Source organism: Stegodyphus dumicola, chromosome 5 (genome assembly GCF_044657685.1).
Source record: "Stegodyphus dumicola isolate Sdum_Otavi_A_Nest chromosome 5, ASM4465768v1".
Lineage (NCBI taxonomy): Eukaryota > Metazoa > Arthropoda > Arachnida > Araneae > Eresidae > Stegodyphus > Stegodyphus dumicola.
The window spans coordinates 85,798,014-85,817,770 of record NC_140772.1 but is presented as its reverse complement, the minus strand read 5'-3'; the positions used below and the strand labels follow the sequence as shown (position 1 = coordinate 85,817,770).

Genomic DNA, 19,757 nt, shown 5'->3' with positions numbered 1-19,757 from the left:
GATTTAAAACTTTTTACGTACATGTCACACTATCTACAACCCTGAAAATGACACATAAATGCTATATTAAAATTCGTATTATAGTACAAAGTCCGAAATCTAGACATTCATTATCGGGACCTGCCAAAAAAATAATAATAATAAATCTGATGTGTACACCACATGACTTCCTTGTACGGAATATTAAACTATACAAATTTTTTACTTTATTTAATTTAAACTTACTTCTTCGAATTTGTTAGAGATATATTTATTTCTCATTCAATTAATTCAGTTTTCACTTCGTTTCAAGGCAAAAATATATAAAACCTCAAAATATCTTTATTAAAAATTGAAAAATATAGAAAAATGTAAAACACCAAATACAGTTGAAACAATTGATATTTTTTTAACAATTAAAATTAAAAGTTTTTAAGCAAAAGCAAACAATTCGGCCAGCTGACAAGAAGGCAGATTTTTCGGTGCAAAAAACTGAAAGTTTAATTTTGGTCCCACTCAGCAAAAGACGCTGCACGGCTGCTATGGTAAAAGAATTAGGCTTCAACAAAATTTTAAGTTGTTGATAACTCAATAACTATTGCATCTAGATTAACTAAAGGCATAAAAACCCTAAGTGGAACATAACAACAACAATTCAATCACTCTTAAAGCAAAAGATGACAAATTTACCAACATATAAGAATAAAAAAAACTGAACTTACCAATCCGAGTAACAGAGCGGGTATACATATATATTGTTACAAAATGTACAGGTGTGGTAAGATGGTTTCCCCACAAAGCAGTTTTAGGGTTGCTATAAAATAGCATAAAAGGGGCAGGGTTGCCACATTTGGCGAGAAATCGCCCACTTGGCGACATGCCTTGGACGGATGGAGAACCTTCTGGAACGAATTCTTACCGGTTTAGCCTAGAATGTTATCGAACACAAGCCGAAAGCTATATAAACCCTGCTGGTCCGCAGTTAGTTAGTGTGCCTCGTCAAGAGGGCGACAGTGTGTCTCGAGTTAGTATTGAGTTGGTGTCTCGTATAGCGAGTCAATCCCTGCGGAGGCGATCGAGTTGACAGCCGGCCAGAGAGAGCTGGGTGGATCGTTGAGTTCACCGAAGGAGTCTCTTACAGTATCGCGGTTAGTGCATCGTCGAGAGAGCGTGTTGAGCTCCGGTAACGACCGAACCGAAGAGTCGAAAGCCGTGCTATGTGTGTCATTGAGTGCATCGCGAGTTGTAACGTGGAGAGTCTAGAGAGTACGTGGAGTTTCGAGAACGACCGAGCAGAGTCGGGAGCTGTACTCTGGTGCTTTGCAGTGAAGCTGTCTAATACTGTGATAGCCTGATAACCTGGAGGCTGTGTCGCTATAGTAAATCTTTGACGATTGTAAAAGTGTTTTGGAGCTGTCCTGATTAATATTGATAAATAAAGTATGTTTCGATATTCCGTCAAGCGTCGTCGTATTCACTCCAAATCCACATGAACCCTGTACGTCAAGGAAGAAAATAACAACTGGTGTCAGATGGGATAAAAAACGCAACAATATTTATATACTTTTTGTGCCGCCAATTGCAACCAAAAAGGGAGGTGCAAAACTACATATATAGCAGTCCTATATACAAAATTTAAGCATTCCGAGGCTACTTGTTTTTGAGTTATATGAGATACGTACATAAGTATCATAAGTATGTACAGACATAAAAAACTCTTCTGATTCCATTTTAAATCCTTTCTGCAAGCCGTTTTGAGAAAAAGAGTTCTTTGGGAAGAAAACACAAAAATATGATTTGAATATTTTAATCAGCAAATCATGAAACTTGCAATATTCAGAGATCACGCTAAGTGTTAGAAGATACAGCCTCCAGCTACAATACAAGAGTGACACTGGTTCAACACAGAATCAATGACTTTTTGGAATATACCAGGAGTCTCACAGATACAAGATCTTCCTCACTGGCCACAGGTGTTTCGTACAGCAGGTTTTTCATGAAATCCCGAAAAAGAAATCCAGACAGGTCAGGTTGAGCCAATGACTACGACTTACAACCAATTCACCCTTGACCAAATGTTGTATTCAAGTGTTACCGAAAGGAACAAGCAAACTAGGCTGGGATGCCATCATATCGGAACCACATTGTGCCGTAGCTGCTGGATGTTTTGCTCATCTAATGATGTGAGTAAGACTTCCTCCAAGAAAATCTTCTAAGAGCATCAATTCATTCACACAGATAATGAGATATGGGTCTTTTAAGTGGCTGTCAATAATGCTCACCCAAATACTAATGGAAAACTGTTGTTGTGCTACACTACCGATACATGTATGCTGAGCACACTATAGCAGCCTTCTCTGCTAAAATATGCCTTGTCAGTGAACAAGATAGCAGCCGGAAAATGGGCTTCTGTCACACACTTTTGCCAGTAATGTTCAGTAAATGCAACTCATGATGCATAATCAGCAGGAAGCAGTTCTATGTGATGCTCATGGTACGGATACAACAAACAGTTTGAGATTCTTCAAATGATGTTTTGAGAAACAGGAAGTTTTGTAGCAATTACACACATGATAACATGTGGATTCCTATCTGCATGATTGAGCACTACCACTTCTATTTCAGGTGTTCATGTCATTCACTTCTGATTCTTTTGACTTGTCCACAAATATCCCATCTCATACAATTTTTGATGCAATTATGCAAACATCTAGTGATTCAGAATCAGTCTATTTGAGTTCACAATATGGGCGCACACAGGCTCGCCCATTACAATCAGCCACTCCATCTGTTAGCTATATTTGCTAACTTGGAATTACTGAAAACTTTCATCTTACTTCCTCTTTGGTTGATTATCAAATGCCAAATTTCGTGGCAGAGGTTTTACTTGTTCCACAATAACATTACGAATACGTTTCCACTGCTACACTTATATGTATTTTCTGAATTGTTTTTGAGTAATATTAGAGTAATAATAGACGAGGCACCTTCCTGAAGTGTGCATTCTTAACAAATCCTCCTGTACATTTACTTGTGGTAGCTGTGAATAAATCATGAGAGTAAGGTAAATTTTGAAGTTTTTAAAATTTAATGTCATTGCATGGACACTGCATAACTATTTTAAAATTTAGACAGATTTTTTACAGTCCTTTCCATCTTTAACCCCTGTAACATTACACCTAAACACCATAAACCTGTAAAACACAGGAGAGGCTTAAGGAGTTATGTCATGGAATTTATATTGAAATGGGTTATGTATGGCACTAAAAAAAAGTTGGGAATCATTGCTTTAGACTATATACAAATTGCAGCTGTAATTATTCCTAATATTAGCTGCCCTGGTCCATACAGTAGTTAGCAGTGCTGGTTGCTGTGTCAATGGGCGGAGATTCAAACCATATAGAAGGCATGGATGTTTGTACGCATATAGCATCTGTGATGCATGGAGTTACTGTTCTCTTGAGTGGTTTGGTGGTAAAGGAAGAGGGATGAGAGACGCATGAATCTGTCACCTGGATCTTCTCCATCAAAACTGGGATAGAATTACACGGTTAGTGTGATGAGACTATACCAGTAATGGCCAGCAGTGGTATGGTGCTCTCTCCACTTTTAACCGAACCTGCTTTTAATAAAATACTCCTCCATATAATTTTCAGATATTTCTGAATTTTGCTTCATCATCATTCATTTGTACATCATTCAAATACAAAGAGATTATTTCTCTAAACCATTCCTTAAATGAAGAAACAGATAATCTTAAGTTACAAAAATGCTTTAAATTATAAGTAGATCACAAACCAAAAACCCATTTTTGGTAATTAAAATTTCAAATCTAAGAAATATGTAAAATGCATTTAAAAAGAAAAAAAAGAGCCTCCCCCGCCCATAATAATATAACACCTACCAAATAATTTTCCATAGAAAGATACATTTCAAAGCACTGGAAAAAACTTGCTTCTCAGTCAAAAATAGTACACTAATATTAATCACAGTTTCATTCTTGTTATTGAGAATTCATATGCAAATACTGGAATAAAGGTAAAAACCCATTTAAATAATTCAACAATGTTGCCTAATGCTTATCTTTGAATTAAATGCATTGTTCTCATTTCTAACAGTATTTTGTATTCTTGTTTTTAAAGTAAATAATGCCCATAAAAAGTTTTTAAAAGTTTTCATTATTGTAATAACTAACCTAACAGACTAGTTCATTTATTTCTTTTAGAAATATTTTATCACATTGTTCCATAAAGACAACTCCTGGATCTTAACAAAAAGAATCACAATTTATTTTTTTTAATGTACTGAAATAAAAGGTACAATTTTTATGACAGAAGAAGGCATATTTGCTCCCCATGAATCCTTAATTTTTAACATACATCAGTACACTATAATTAAAATTAAGTTCTTCAAATAATATGAATAGTCATTTTAAGAACTTACGGGTATTAGTTGAATTTAGCACATTGTACTTGAATAATTATAAAGCCCTAAAACAAAGATGCAAGAACCTGTGAGTTTTAAACTTTCTTATAAGACCACTAGACAGGAATTTTAATATGTAAGCATTTGGACAATTAAAACATGAGAAGAGAGATGAAAATTATTAGGAGATAAGCAGTTTTTAAATAGCATAGCTGCCAATCCTGAAATCTTAATTCACTTTATAATGCATGGCTCATGTTATTAAACTGTTTGTTATTCAATTCTGACACAAAATATATTAGCAACTAATCAGATATCCTAAATTTTATTTTCTTTGGCTACTTCCATTTTTTAATTTTGTTACACGTTTATACTGAGAAAATCCTCGGGAGTAAAGGAAAGCTTTTATTTACCAAAGCACTTTTAAATACAATGAAAATAAAATTAAAATAATAATAAATGTGTTTCAGTAATAAATGTAAGTGGATACACTTAGTAATGTATCATTTACTTATCAAAATTAAATTAAACATTGCTAAACTCATTAAACATTGCTTGAATCTTCAATTAAAAATTTACAAATACCTGCAGTAAGACAATTCAGATCAACTGAAATTTGATAAAAAAATTTTTATAACATAGTCAATAAAATGTAATAAGAAAAAAATACAGTTCAGATGAAATAAAATTAACAAGAAAAATTATTCTGAAAATCACTGCAAGTGGGAAAAATGGATTTTGCACAATTTGGAAAAATGGAGTTTGCACAATTTAAGTTTCATTAATTCAATAAATTTCATTTAGTGCTGGGGAACATTTTCTTTGGTAAAAACTGGGAGAATCCGTGATCTACCAGGAGACGACAACCCAGGATTTTTCCATTAAAAGCACAAGAGCTGGCAGTTGTGCAACACATAGATAGATAAAAGGGAAGAAGCCAATTTCACTGAGGCACTTTGCCTAGACTTACGCAAAGTTCATCCTTCACTGCTCTTCATGCAAAGAATATCATACTCATATTTTGATATTTTGAGATATTCCTTAACTTAGTCAGAAGAACATGGTCAAACACATATTCAACTCAGTTATAATATACTAAATTACTTAGTATATTATAACTGTATATTATATAGTATATTATAACTGTATTAGTATATTATAACTGTATTTAGTATATTATTTAGTATATTAAAATATTTCTAGTAACACCAATCTATATGTATTAGAATCCCTAAAAATGCACTGAATAATTCTGCTTAATTGAAGGAAATCTGATGTAGCTTTCTTTCATTCAAGAAATAATACTCTTATATTGTTGAAGCAGGATTTTTTTGTAAAACATTGTAATTTTGGGTAATCTTTCATAATAATAACCTGAGCAACTATATAACTGAAATAAAACAATTATCAGCTGTAACACAGCAAAAATGGATTTAGAATAAAGTGATTTTAATAAATCAAGTTCCTTACTCAGACCATTTCATTCACCCTAGATTACAGATACGTAAACTAGTTATGAATACTTTTATAAAGCCAATTTTTTGCAATGACAGTTAAGACATTGCATTTCTGCACAATTTAAAAGTACAAGTGGTATAATTTGGCCTCATACCTTTGTTTCATACAATTCATATTTACATATATACAAAAAATTACTTCAAATACATACATATCTATACAAAAACAATATGATTATTTTTCAAGACTGATACTAATTTCTGGAATTTAAAAGAAAGTAAAGTTGTTTATAAGCTGTGATGATATAAATAACAGTATTTTACTACTTTTTCCCTCACATTTTAAGTGTATCTATCATTCATTTCTAACCAAAAAGTAATAAATTCACTCAGTGAAATCAGTCTACATTTAAGTAGCAAGAATGAAAACTTAAAATTCATACCAGGTTAATGCCTTTTTGAAATTCTTAATAAAACTGTGGCTTTAGAAAATGAAGCTCAGATGATGGAACATTTGTACTCTAACAGATTCTGTCAACCACAGCTGCATTAGATGAAATCTGTTTACACATAAAAGATCTCTTCATCAAAATGAAGAATAAATTTGTTCAAAAATTAGAAAATATAAAACTGAAAGAAAATGAAATTTTTCAGTGATGGGAGCTATTTAAGTGCTAAGAAGTCAGATACCTGTAAGTCTTCAATTCAAGGCATGTTATGAATTAAGAATTAAAATTATATCTCATGAAAAACAAACAATTTAAGTGAATGCTTAAAAAATGAATTTGAATTGAGATTTAAAATTAATTACAGAATTTAAAAAAAAAAAAAAAAAGAGCATGGTAGCCAAGTGGGTTAAATGTTTCAAACTTGTTTTTTTCCATACAGAATAACTGTTTAAAAAACACAGATTTTACTGTACAGCTATATTAAATGCTAAATGATAAGCGGTTTTGTGCCTATCCACAATGGTCAGTGAAAAAGATAACATAAAACCTCCCAGTTTCCTTCTTAAGACAGAAATAACCAAATGAAAAATTGCACATATGATTATTCAAATCATAAATGTGTTGAGTGATACTTTTTGGGGGAAGGAAAGTAACGTGTGAGATCACAATCTGAAATTAACTGTGCTTTAAGAATAGTTTGAGATCACCCATTCAAATTTCAACTTTCCAGTTATAAGAATTTAAGTATCTAATTTTTATTGAAAGTGCTCTTTATACAATTTCTAAAACATATATTTTACCTTTTTGTCATTTTAGTGCTATTTATCTCACAGTGTTATAAACTAAATTTGAAATGATTCAATAGATTTCTTAACTGTCCATATTCATTTTTTAATTTCTTGTCAGTAGAACTGGCATTGAACATGAAAGAGATGCCCCAAAATAGCTCATTTCTGCTTTCAAGTTAACTGCAGTCAAGTCGTGTTCACTTCAAAACTAAAAAGTGCATATTTTGGTGGTTTCGTATTTAAAATGCTGTAAATTTCAAGTTATTAATCTGTGATTAAGAATGTCTGCAAAATAACAAAGAAATAGAATTAAATTTAGAAATGCAATTATGTGTTACTGGCAATCATCTCAAAAAAGTTAGCGAAAACCTACAAAAAATTACTTGAATTAATTACGATTGATTAATTTACTTTAACGAGTTCCGACTATTTTAGAAAAGGAAATGCAAGTGAACAAAAGGGAAAAACAAAAAAGCAGATACCAATCAGATGACTACTTCAATAAGAAAAATGTTTCTGAAATTACTAAAAATTCTTAGAGATTTTTATTACTTTCATTTCATGGATTTCACACCTTAGGCAAAACAGAAAGTATTACAACTTCAACAAATTATTCGTTGCAAATCCTCATGCTTACGAGACCAACTGAATTAAACGCAAGCATATCTTTAACAGTAAGTTTTTTTTTGTTTTTTTTTAAACAAATGAAATAAGCAAATATTCAATCTCCATGTGGCAGTGATTTGGGATAAAACAGTATCAAAGCATCCACCCCAATCATTTGGTTTTGCCATTTTTAACAGCTCACTTTAAATAAAATATTTTATATTCCACAGTTTTAATTTCCTGCAAACTAATTCTTAAACCAGTAGGCCTGTCATAACCACTTAATTCAAAATTGCCGCACATGCTACATCTGCATACCAAAATCAGACTACATTCTTTTTTGTTATTTTTTAATTTAATTTTGCAGCGGCAGCACCAAACAGGCGATACGGACTTAAAAACTGTACAGAAAAGTGCCAATTGGCGAAACAGTAAACCCGTTTGGCAAACCTACAGGCTGACGGGGAGAGAAGAATTTTCCCCGGCAGTCAAGTGGAACTACTTCAACAAATGTGTGCGTCTCTGCTTCGCTGAGATATGTGAACTTGTGTACTCGCATCTGTACTGTGCTCTGAATTTCTTAAGCCGTTATAATGTACCCGGGGCAACTGTTACTTTTCCTTATTAAATTTTATTATTAATTGTAACATGTCTATCTTAACTAAGATTTCGGCTTTCCTAGTTAATGTTAGGGATATTTTCGTATGCACGTGTTACTCACACGTACATCAATTTTTTTAAACATTTTAAAATAAGAACTGAAATGAAATTTTACCAATAAATTATACTCTAGTTAAAAGTGATTAGATGTCCCATATTGTGCAGGATAATGTTATTTTTTAATGCACTATCCCTGCCTCTGGATATGTATCGGATGTTTTTCATACTGAGAGTTCACACTAATTTTCCCAATAACATTCCATACAGTAATGAAGATGTTTTTGTGGGATCAGAAACACATATTCAATACTCAAATAATAATACTTTTTAGATATACATTTCAGGTTATTCAAAGGTTTAACATGTTCGTCCCGAACGGTACACATGTATACCACCGATGTTTAAAAATACCTGCAGAACATATTTAACATTATAACTAAATGAAAAGTGTACTACAGTCAAAAGTCGTTAATTCGGATACCCATAATCCGGACCTCAAAGCTACAAACTTTCTGCGCATGCGCCACAAACTAAATGAAAAGCGTGTTGGCTTTAGTTTTCCACATGCAAATTTTGATCGGAGGTCGATCGGCGGTAAGCTAACGTGGTTGCCGCTGATTGGCCGATGACGTCAAGATCGGCGGGTTGGCCGAATATAATATATATGTATGCCGGTATCGCCAAAAAGGTTTTTGGTATTCTTGTTCTCTTGTGTTATTATGAGTTAGCATAATGCTACTTTGCTTTCACTAAATGATTTTAAATGTAAAGGCTAAAGTGTTAGCTCTTTTATTTTATTTACGGAATAAAGCAAGGATTTGATTTAGTTTAGTCTTAGTTTTATTTTAAGGGAAGCAAAACATGCTTTGCCTTTATCACCACTGCCAACAGGGTTATGGGCCCAGCGTCAACAGCTAATCAGTCATCCAGTTCAACTCAGCTTTGAAGGAATGTAGGTGAAGAGGGCCGTTATCCACGAAAAGAAGCTGACCTGTCTTAGAAGTTTGTTTAAGTCGTTGTGCTCACACTTAATTGAAGATGTCATTACTACCTGAAGGTTTTGAGTTGTTAAACCATGACAACTGGGATCGATGGAAAGTCGACATGAAAATGCTGTTACTGGATAGAAATTGTTGGAGCTTCATAGAGGACAAAGAAGAAGAATTAGATAAAAGTGCAACAAAGCGTGAAAAGCAGGAGTTCACACTGAGGGAGAACAGAGCCTTCACTACATTATATTACGGAATTAAAGCTGAGTTCAGGCCGCTGATACAAGAATGTTCAAGTGGTAAAGAAGCGTGGGAAGTTCTACAGAAGCAATTCGAACCCAAAACAAGAGCAAGGATAATTCAGTTACTGGATGAATTTTTTAGTATTAGATATACGCCAAATGAAGAAATAGGATTATTCATCGCAAGAATAAGAATGACTGCAAAGAAGTTGGCTGAAGCTGGTCACAACTTGGCAGATCTTTTTAAAGGATTTCAGGCAATAAGGAGATTACCCCAAGAATACTCCGGCATTGTACAGTTGATATATAGGTGGAAGGACGAAGATTTTACGCTGGAAAGAATTGCTGAAGAGCTGGTAAGGGAAGAAAGCCGACTTCGCCAGGTAATTGCCGATTTAGAAGACAGCAAGGTAAGCGTGTTTAATACTATTAGTTTAAACTCAGGGAAAGATAAAGTTGAAAACAAAACTAAATCTAAGAAAAAAATGGGGAATATGAGAATAGGACCTTGTTTCAGATGTCATAAATTTGGGCACTTAATTGCTCAATGTATAGAAAATGTAAGTAAAAATCAGAAGTTTAAAATAGACGATAAAAATGGACAGTTTAAAGATAAAGAATTAATGTTAGTAGAAAATTATGTAACAACTACAGATAAAGGAGGTAACGCAGATAAATTTAATTTGGTCGTAGATACTGCAGCTACAACTCACTTCTGTAATAATAGAAACTTAATGACAAATTTCGAAGAAATAAATGATATACGTATGTCTTTAGCTGTAGGAAATTGTGAAAGTAAAGTACTAGGAAAGGGTACTGTCAAATTTGCAGTAAAAGTAGGCAATCGAATAAATTGGATTGAGTTAGATAATGTGTTATATAATCCAAATCTAAGAAGAAATTTATTATCGGGAGCAAGGTTAGAAAAGGCTGGTGCTCATTTTGTGATTTCAAAAGGGAAGATGTGGATATACTTTAATAATTGGGATAGATTATGCTACGCTAAACGATATGACGGACTTTATCACGTAAAACCATTTAGATATGCAACAGGTAAAAGGGAAGCTGGTTACGGTACAAAAATTGGAAAGTTAAATAAAATAGACGATGCAATGCTATGGCATCGGAGATTTAGCCACGTAACTTTTGATTATATTGAGAAAACTAGTAAGAATCAAAGCGTGAAAGGGTTACCAGAAATTGAAAAACCAAAAGAGAGGTGTAAATCGTGTATTATTGCTAAATCTAGTAGAATAACTTTTAAATCTGTTCCGAAGAGATCGGATAAACCATTGCAGTTGGTTTATTTAGACGTTTGTGGCCCACTACCAGTTCCATCTAAGGGGGGGAGTAAATATTTTCTTGCTATTATAGATGACTATAGTGGATTAGTAACAGTGTATTGTATGAAAAATAAAAACGAATCGTTCTACAACTTTAAGAATTATCATAGGCAAATGGAAAGACTGACAAATAGAAAATTAATAAGTATACGCACTGATAATGGTGGGGAATTCTGTAATAGGCAATTCGAAGGGTACTTAGCCGAAAATGGAATTAGTGTTGAACGCACGAACGCGTACACCCCAGAAGAGAACGGTGTCTGTGAACGTTTTAACCGAACGGCATTAGACGCAGTTAAAGCTATGCTTAATGACAGTAAAATGGGAAAAGAATAGTGGGCAGAAGCTCTTGGCTGTTTCGTACATACGTGGAACAGAGTATGTCATAAAAGCAACCGAACCCCTTATGAAAAGTTCCTAAATAGAAAACCCAGTGTTGTTTATTTTAAAGTATTTGGTTGTAAAGCCTATGTTGGCGTGCCAAAACAGATTAGGAATAAATTAGAAATGAGGTGCAAAGAAGGAAACATGGTAGGATATGCGAAGGAAACTAGAGGTTATAGGATATGGCTGCCAGAAGAACGCAAATTAACAGAAACCTGTAATGTGAAGTTCGATGAAAAACTGTATGCAGCAAATGGCATCCTGGAACAGAAATCTAAACCTAAATTTAAAAGACTAGAGGAATCTGAGCTATTAGTAGAATCAGATGAAGAACAGGAAATTTCTAGAGAAGAAATAAAGTTGTCAGATGACAAATCTACTCCGAAAGAAGTATCAGACTTAAACTGGCAAAGAAAAGCAGTTAAAAGGCCAGATGGAACACGTACAGACATATATTATTATGTAGAGGGAACAGACACCCGTTTTAGATCCTATAATGATATTGAAAAGTATTGTGAGGCAAGAAATATTAAATATGAAAAAGATAAGTTCAATTTTAGTGGAAAAAACGAATACTCGGGGAAAGTTAATTTCGTGGAACAGGAGACTAGTTCTGCGTCTGAAGAGGCAAATTCCGTAGAAATAGTTATCCCACAAAATTTTAAAGAAGCACGAGAATCAGTAATTGCCGAAGAATGGGATAAGGCAATGAAAGAAGAAATCGACACAATAAAGAAAAGAAAGGTTTGGGAATTAGTCGAAAAGCCAGAAAATAAAACTATAATAGGAAGGAAACAAATGGGTCTATACGCTAAAAAGAAATGAAAAGAATCAAGTGGTTAGATACAAAGCACGCTTAGTAGCACAGGGATTCAGGCAGAAAAGGGGTGAAGATTTTGATGACGTTTACAGTCCTGTAGTAAATTTTTCAATCATAAGAATATTTTTCACTATACTGGTATGTTTATATGGATGGACTAATTGTCAGTTAGATGTAAAGAACGCATATTTATATGTAAACCTAAATGAGAAAATATATATGACCCAACCAGAGGGATTTATCGAAGAGAAAAATAAAGTGTGTTTATTACACAAGGCCATTTACGGTCTATATCAAAGCAGCCGTGAATGGTTTTGTGAATTTGAAAGTACTTTAGAAAATCTACATTTTAAGAAAATACAATGGTGTAATTGTATTTATAAGGGTTCAAATGTAATTATCTTGTTATATGTAGATGATATGGTGATTTTTAGTAAAGATCAATATAGTATAGATAAAGTAATTTCACAGCTGAGTAAGTTTTTTGATCTTAAAGTATTAGGCAAAACTAAAACGTTACTTGGAATTGAATTCTTAGAGAATGAAAATGGGTTTTTTATACATCAGCAAAAATATATCGAAGAAATTTTTGAAAAATTTAAACATTTCCAGATACCAATAACTTCACTTCCCATAGCTAAGGGCACTATTCTTACAAAATTAGATTGTCCATCTACAAGTGCAGAAATTACGGAAATGCATACATTACCCTTTAGAAATCTGTTAGGATGTTTAGTTTTTGTAGCTAACAGGACAAGGCCTGATATTACATATGCAGTGAATATCTTATCACAATTTCAGGAGAATCCTGGAATTAGGCATTGGGAAGCATTGTTGAAATTGCTTGGTTATCTCAATAGTACTAAATTATATAAGTTAAACTTATCAAAGATTAAACATCTAAATTTACATTGTTATTCAGATGCTGATTATGCAAGTAATAGAGATGACCGCGTGTCCATGGGAGGATTTATATTATATTTAGATGAAGTACCGGTAATCTGGAAAACTGTTAAACAAAAATGTGTAAGTTTATCAACCATGGAAGCGGAGTATATTGCCTTATCTGAAGCAGCGAAGGAATTAATGTGGACGAAAAATGTCTTACAAGATGAAATTTTAAAGTTTAATTTAAGAGAGTGTAAACTATTTTGTGATAACAAGTCTGCCATTGATTTTTCTAGATCGCCAATAGAAAATCGCCGAACTAAGCACATAGACGTAAAATATCACTTTGTTAGAAGACTAGTAAATGATGGAGTGTTTGACCTTGAATTTATCACCACTAAATTAAATACTGCCGACTTATTTACAAAAGCAGTGACTGCTGTTAATTTAAGAAAGTTTTGTTTAGATGTTTTCAGTGTTTAAAGACAATAAGTATTTTTGTATAATAGAACTGAACTATGAACTTCTGTGAAAGTTTTGTTTTGTCTTACATGCAAATTTTGATCGCAGGTCGATCGGCGGTAAGCTAACGTGGTTGCCGCTGATTGGCCGATGATGTCAAGATCGGCGAGTTGGCCGAATATAATATATATGTACGCCGGTATCGCCAAAAAGGTTTTTGGTATTCTTGTTCTCTTGTGTTATTATGAGTTAGCATAATGCTACTTTGCTTTCACTAAATGATTTTAAATGTAAAGGCTAAAGTGTTAGCTCTTTTATTTTATTTACGGAATAAAGCAAGGATTTTATTTAGTTTAGTCTTAGCTTTATTTTAAGGAAAGCAAAACATGCTTTGCCTTTATCACCACTGCCAACAAAGCCTACTACAGTCAAAAGTCGTTAATTCGGACACCCATAATCCGGACCTCAAAGCTACAAACTTTCTGCGCATGCGCGTAAGACCTTTACGGCTGCAAATATAAGTGTGCACATGCACAAAATATGCTTACGAATGCTTGTTTAAAGTACAACGGACGGTATAAGCTAAGCTAAAATTATCTAATTCAGTTAATGTTGCATATTGCGTTGTTCCTTAATCTTCGAATTGGATCTGGCTTATTATTTTTTGCAGACTGTTAGAGCAATTTTATAAAAGTAAGCTTGAACTTTCGATTATGTCAAATACAATTTCTGATATATATTTACTAATATGTAAAGGATCTACAAAGCAAAAGTATGTTTCGAAGTCCATTAAACAAAAAGTGGAATTGCTGCAAAAAATGGATAAAGGATAATGGATTTGTTTATCTAACCATTCTGAAATCTGATTATCAATTTCAAGCTGCTCTGCTGTGTGTGTGGGGGGGGGGACATCGCAGTGCTCAATTAACTGGAAGCTGATCTGTCAGCACTATCCTTATCTTCAGGGCAGATTTTATTTTATTTGGCTTATAATTCTTTACTAAATGTAGTATTTCATCTCAATGTACTCCGTCTTTGATATGATTTAAATCAAATTCCTCGTCATTATAATTCGCTTCCGATAGCAAAGAAAGTGACACAGAGGTCTCTTCGAAAACGAAAGAATTTCGATTGACAAATTAGTCGGTATTCTCGACGCAGCAATTATAGAACTTAACAGCAGAACTTTGTAAGTGAACAAGAAATTATGTCTGTTTACAGAATTAAAGAGAAAGTATTATCACATAAAAAACGAAGCAACTTAAAGAACTTACATTGAAAGAAATGTTTAATAAAGTAAACAAATAAATATTAAACTCTTTTTTTTTTTTTTTTTTTTTTTGTAAATTTTGATACCCTTTAGATCATAATTGTTCTTTATTTCATAAATTACGGTTTCATATTTTTAATTTTATAATTTCTGCTTGCCATCTTACCAGATTTAAACTGATGATCTATAATCCGGAAAAATCGATAATCCAGAATTGCCGAAGTTTTGACTGTACTATGGTATTTTACATACCACAACACGACATCACCCCAATGTACAGGGTAAGAATCGGAAGTTTCAAGATTGGTTCACTTCCGAGTAGGGGTGAGCGCGCAGTCCGGTTCCACCGGGTGGGGGGTCTCAGAGAACGAACTGACACTGCGGCAGTTGCCTCCGGAACCCTGGAGAGTGTGCACTGCTTGCAGCATGAATGCCTGTCATTGACCTCAGTTGAAAAGTGAGAGAGGCGAAAATGGAGCAGCAATTGGAGCAACGTTATGCGATTAAGTTTTGCGTGCGACTAAACAAAACCACCACGGAGACTCTCGGTATGATTCAAGACGCCTTTAACCTGTTCACGACAGGCATCTCTGTTACCAAAGCGCTGTCTTGGGACAATGCGTTAACCGGATGCTTCGTCTTGTGGGGACAAGCAATTCGCGCTGCTATGCCTAACTTTGGAAAAAAATTCGTATAAATTAAATTTTTCATCTAATTGTTCAGATTTTTTTGGTACATTATGAGAACATTCGGTTAGTTGTAAGAATTAATTTTAAAGCTTTGCTATTATATTTTCCTTAAAATTTTTATAAAATACTCATTCTAGAATAATATAATTTTCCTCTTACCCCACAAATAAATATATGTAGAAAAATATTCACACAACCGCAGATTTTATTTAACACAACACATAATAAAAATTTAAAAACATTAAAACTGTCTTTCATGAAAATTCAACGTGCAAACAACGAAAAGGAAGCAATATTTCAAAAAAGAGACAGTACAGTCAAAAGTCTTTAATTCAGACACCCATAATCCGGAATGATTTATAATCCGGACCTCAAAGCTACAAACTTTCTGCGCATGCGTCGATTTGATGCATATGCGTTTATGCATGCACGTAAGACCTTTACGGCTGCGCTTATGCGTGTGCGCATAATACGTTTATGCAAGCGCATTTAATGTATAACGAACGGTATATGCTAAAATTATCTAATTATCTATTTCAGTTAATGTTGCAGATTGCGTTGTTCCTTAATCTTCAAATTGGATCCGGCTTATTATCTTTTTGCAGACTGTTAAAGCAATTTTATAAAAGTAAGCTTGAACTTTCGATTATGTCAAATAGAATTTCCGATGCTGGAGCTCCCAAAGGATCTACAAAGCGAAAGTATGTTTTGATGTCCATCAAACAAAAAGTGGAATTGTTGCAAAAAATAGATAAAGGCATGAAGAAAGTGACAGAGAGGTTAGTGAAAACGAAAAAATTTCGATTGACAAGTTAGTCGGTATTCTCGGCACTTTTTTTTTTTTTTTTTTTTTTGTAAATTTTGATACCCTTTAGATCATAATTGTTCTTTATTTCATCAATTACGGTTCAATATTTTTAATTTTATAATTTCTGCATTCCATCTTACCAGATTTAAACTGACGATCTATAATCCGGATTCGCCGAAGTCCCGAGGAGTCCGTATTAACGACTTTTGACTGTATATGATGATATTCTTTGAAACATGGGTGTACGCAAAGTATAACATTGCATATGTCACAAAAATAGATATCTGCTGCTAGTTTACTCAGCAAATTTGACTCGTTTACCATTTGTGTATGTTCTTCTACCGTTAGATAGTGCTTTCGTTTTGGCATTAAAAAAAAATCGCTAAGCGCTACAAAATATTCGTCTCAATGCGGAAACCTCAAAGAGTAATAAAAAAGTCTCTAATGATAGAACGTCTACTCCACTATAACTGGATAAAAAAAATAAAAATAAGAAAATTAATAAATTAAAAAGTATTCCAGAGCATTGAGAACATGTTCATTTGTTTATATAAAATGAGACAGTAAGAGTCATTATATTACTCAACACTAACGAATTAGCATTTGTGTATATTCTAGGTTCAGATACTGCTTTCGCTTGCTATTAAAAAAAATACGTTTCGTTGACCATACAAAATATTCATCTCAATGCAGGAAAAATCTAAGAGTAATTAAAAAAAAATCTCTAATGATAGAACATCTATCCCAATATATCGCAAAAATAAAAAGTCCTCAATGCAGCGAGAACATGTGCATTTGTTTATATCAAATGACGCAGTTAAAGAGACATTACATTGCTCAACACCCAACCACGATTCTCACTGTCATTCCAAAACAAAAAAAAAAAAAAAAAAAAAATCTGAAATGTTTCAGATTTTAAATTACGTCCAAAGGGGCGTTTTTTAACATTTTGTGTGTTACCTTTCTTTATTAAATATCATGTTCCTCACACTTAAACCATAAGATCCAGTGCAACAGCAATATCGCAAAATAGTTTTAAAACGAGCATATCTTTAGAATTTCTGATACAGAGACTCACGCGCTGGAGATAAAAATGTTTTTTCTGCACAACGTTGCCATTGCTCGCTTTGAAATCCTTGAGTTTGTTAATCAAAAATTCGTCAAAGTTTTAAAAAATAGGAAATCGATCATAAAACAAATTTTAAATTTGGTCTTCCACATGCTCATATTCGTTGGAGGATTACGTTATTCAAAATTCGATGACTCTATGTACCGTTATTTTATGACAATGTGAGAAATATACATACATTTACGCAGATTTTCATTATTTAATTTCTTCAAATATAATGCAGGACTCTAACATTTTATGGCAACAGTTTGAAAAGTGAACCGACATTTATCCGTCCGACGCAAAATGCCAAAACGAAATTAATAGTCCTTCGGGATTCAAATCCCTTTGGACTAAAAATAAAAAACGTTTAGGAATGAAGGTAAACGTACTTAACTTTTGATATATTTCACCATAACAGACATACAGCTACATCTACCAGCAATAAAAAATTCTAATTAAATGTTCTATCTAAAAAGTCAAATGTGGTACGCCCGGCCAAAGAGAGAATTAAATGGCGAGTCAAATATGACACACCCGGCCGTGAGATAATGTTTGCTGCTGATGCATATATGACACACCCATACTGAACAGGTTAAGGAAGAAACCATGTCCCGTGCAATGGTTTTCATGTGGCACAAACGTTTCAAAGATGGCCGCGGGAATGTTGAAGATGACGACCGTTCTGGGAGGCCATCATGAAGCCAAACGGATCAAAATGTTGAGAGAGTGCGGGAACTTTTAAACAATGACCATCGTCTTAGTACTAGATAAATTGCCGATGAACAGGGACTTTGGTACGATCAGAGTACGGTGTGGAGGATTGTGACGGAGAATTTGATAATGCAAAAATTGTGTGCCAAAAGTTTTGTTGGTGGATCAGAAAAAATGGCACATGACTGTTTGCCAGGAAATGCTCCAATGGTTGACTGTTGATCCGAACTTTCTGGCAAAAGTGGTTAGTGGTGATGAGACCTGGGTCTACTAGTATGGTGATGAGACCTGGGTCTACGAGTCGAAGCGTCAAAGCTCAGAAAAAGCACACTGCTTCCTCGAAGCCCAAGAAAGCTCGCATGAGCAAGTCGCGTTTGAAGTGCATGCTAGATTTTATTTTATTTTTATTTTATTTATTTATTTATTTATTTTTTTAAATATGGTAAAGGAGTGATTTACAAGGAGTTTGTTGCTCGTGGACAGACTGTCACAGGTGATTTTACGTTCAAGTGCTCCGCCGCTTGAGGGATCGAGTCTGCCGCATCGGGCCCGTGATCAAGGGCGATTGGATCCTCCATCACAACAATTCACCTGCTTAAACATTGTGTTCGCCGCCGAAGTTTTAGTCAAGTTCAACGTGACAACACTGCCACAGCCACCCTACAGCCCCAAGTGACTTTTTCCTCTTCCTCCGAATAAAAACAGGCCTAAAAGGGAAGCGATTCGACTCAATCCAGCAGGCTTCGACAAGAGCTCTAGACACCATGACACCCGAGGCCTTCCAGAAGGGCTACGAACAGTGGAAGATGTGCTGGCAGTGCTGTGTTTATGCTGAGGGATCATGTTTTGAAGAATTAAAGTCTGCTATACTTAAATGTCCAATAAATTTCTAGTTTTGAGGTAAGTCTTGAAACTTCTGAATCACATCCTGTATGATACCAATAATATCATAAGTTAATATCTATGTCGTGAACTTTGTGAGTTTAAGAGAAAATAATGAGCGGTTTGTTAAAATTTAGATCAGATCAAAGATCTTTTAATACTATTTTAATACATTTTAATACTATTTAGCACAGTGTAATAGGTTCATTTTACAATAACACAACATCCACAAAAATGATCGTTACAACGCAGTTCGATCATCCATCTTTTTAAACAACAATCTTTCTTGTTGCCATTCCGTAACAGAGAAACTTACCTCTCATGCAGCTTGATCGTGGCGCGACAATGTATCATGCCTTTGTGAACTAAATGAATCATACTATAATGATTGATTAGGGTATGAGAGGTATATGCTAATCCTTTATTATCTCGTACTAATGTTAAAATTAGTTTATGCAACAAAATTAAGGAATTGGACAAAAGCTTATTCACAAAAAGAACAATGAATTTTATGGTCTTAACAATATTATATATACATTATATATAAGAGAGAGAGAGTCAGTTTCATACAAAGCAAAGTTACTGAAACACAAAACTATCACCTTCTGTTAAAAGTTCTACTTTCAGTTAAAAGTCTTACTTTAAAAAAGTCTTTGACATAAAAGTAACTTTTTTTGGATAGTGCTTCTCTTACAAGCCTACGCAATTATACTGCATGACAACTGCGAATGAAGAATCATTTTTTGTCATGACTAATGTGAGACACTGTTTAAGGAAATAAGACCTAGCACATA

The 19,757-nt window shown here is 33.8% G+C and overlaps 1 protein-coding gene across 4 annotated transcripts in view; it reads right to left on the bottom strand.

Annotated features, from left to right (window-relative positions):
• flfl (serine/threonine-protein phosphatase 4 regulatory subunit 3 flfl) overlaps positions 1–19,757 on the bottom strand; it is a 135,813-nt gene that overhangs the window by 45,705 nt on the left and 70,351 nt on the right. The gene's annotated exons all lie outside the window — the stretch shown is intronic.